Source organism: Oncorhynchus kisutch, unplaced genomic scaffold (assembly GCF_002021735.2).
Source record: "Oncorhynchus kisutch isolate 150728-3 unplaced genomic scaffold, Okis_V2 scaffold788, whole genome shotgun sequence".
Taxonomy (NCBI): Eukaryota; Metazoa; Chordata; class Actinopteri; order Salmoniformes; family Salmonidae; genus Oncorhynchus; species Oncorhynchus kisutch.
Genome location: NW_022262733.1, coordinates 136210 through 138818, shown reverse-complemented (window position 1 = coordinate 138818; position 2609 = coordinate 136210).

Sequence of the window (2609 nt, the reverse complement as noted above, 5' to 3'; positions counted from 1 at the left end):
ATACAGTATCTACATATGAGATGAGTAATGTATAGACTAAGATACAGTAGAATAGTATAGAATACAGTATCTACATATGAGATGAGTAATACATAGACTAAGATACAGTAGAATAGTATAGAATACAGTATATACATATGAGATGAGTAATACATAGACTAAGATACAGTAGAATAGTATAGAATACAGTATATACATATGAGATGAGTAATACATAGACTAAGATACAGTAGAATAGTATAGAATACAGTATCTACATATGAGATGAGTAATGCATAGACTAAGATACAGTAGAATAGTATAGAATACAGTATATACATATGAGATGAGTAATACATAGACTAAGATACAGTAGAATAGTATAGAATACAGTATCTACATATGAGATGAGTAATACATAGACTAAGATACAGTAGAATAGTATAGAATACAGTATCTACATATGAGATGAGTAATACATAGACTAAGATACAGTAGAATAGTATAGAATACAGTATTTACATATGAGATGAGTAATACATAGACTAAGATACAGTAGAATAGTATAGAATACAGTATCTACATATGAGATGAGTAATGTATAGACTAAGATACAGTAGAATAGTATAGAATACAGTATCTACATATGAGATGAGTAATGCATAGACTAAGATACAGTAGAATAGTATAGAATACAGTATATACATATGAGATGAGTAATGTATAGACTAAGATACAGTAGAATAGTATAGAATACAGTATATACATATGAGATGAGTAATGCATAGACTAAGATACAGTAGAATAGTATAGAATACAGTATATACATATGAGATGAGTAATACATAGACTAAGATACAGTAGAATAGTATAGAATACAGTATATACATATGAGATGAGTAATAAATAGACTAAGATACAGTAGAATAGTATAGAATACAGTATTTACATATGAGATGAGTAATACATAGACTAAGATACAGTAGAATAGTATAGAATACAGTATATACATATGAGATGAGTAATACATAGACTAAGATACAGTAGAATAGTATAGAATACAGTATATACATATGAGATGAGTAATGCATTATAAATGTGACTAGTGTTCCATGTATTAATGTGGCCAGTGATTTCAAGTCTGTATGTAGGCAGCAGCCCCTCTCTGTGTTAGTGGTGGCTGTATAACAGTCTGATGGCCTTGAGATAGAAGCTGTTTTTCAGTCTCTCGGTCCCAGCTTTGATGCACCTGTACTGACCTCGCCTTCTGGATGATAGTGGGGTGAACAGGCAGTGACTCGGGTGGATGTTGTCCTTGATGATTGTTTTTGGCCTTCGTGTGACATCGGGTGCTGTTGTACTGGATTTGCCCGAAACATAACACTTTGTATTCAGCACAAAATGTGAATTGCTTTGCCACATTTGTTCCAGTATTACTTTAGTGCCGTGTTACAAACAGGATGCATGTTTTAGTGCCGTGTTACAAACAGGATGCATGTTTTAGTGCCGTGTTACAAACAGGATGCATGTTTTAGTGCCTGTGTTACAAACAGGATGCATGTTTTAGTGCCGTGTTACAAACAGGATGCATGTTTTAGTGCCGTGTTACAAACAGGATGCATGTTTTAGTGCCGTGTTACAAACAGGATGCATGTTTTAGTGCCGTGTTACAAACAGGATGCATGTTTTAGTGCCGTGTTACAAACAGGATGCATGTTTTAGTGCCGTGTTACAAACAGGATGCATGTTTTAGTGCCGTGTTACAAACAGGATGCATGTTTTAGTGCCGTGTTACAAACAGGATGCATGTTTTAGTGCCGTGTTACAAACAGGATGCATGTTTTAGTGCCGTGTTACAAACAGGATGCATGTTTTAGTGCCGTGTTACAAACAGGATGCATGTTTTAGTGCCGTGTTACAAACAGGATGCATGTTTTAGTGCCGTGTTACAAACAGGATGCATGTTTTAGTGCCGTGTTACAAACAGGATGCATGTTTTAGTGCCGTGTTACAAACAGGATGCATGTTTTAGTGCCGTGTTACAAACAGGATGCATGTTTTAGTGCCGTGTTACAAACAGGATGCATGTTTTTGGAATATCTTTTATTCTGTACAGGCTTCCTTCTTTTCAGTCACAAATCTGTGTTTGAAATTTACATATATATATTTTTTTTCATATTTTTTTTTATAGCGGTTCACAATTTTGGCACCCCCTTTCACACTGCAATGGTATCAGAAGTCTGATGGCACTATGGTGTAAATGAACACTGGGTATTATTCTAATGAGCTCCGCACCCAAAACAAGGCCAATAATAATACCCAGTGTGCTTTGCAATTCATAATTTTACATTTACAAAATATATATATATATATTTTTTTTATAGAAAATTATTTTGTAAATATAAATTAAAGGTCTGTATGTATCTTGTTACAAAATACATTGTAGTTCGGGACAGTGTATAAAAAACATACTCAAGAGAAATTAAATACGTATTTAAAATACATGTAACAGAAATAATGCCTATGTCTGAATGTATATCATTTTGGGGAAATTAAACTACAAAACCATATCCCAGAGAAACTACATTTCCGCACACAAGGCTGAATGACTTCCGGAATGTGACATACAC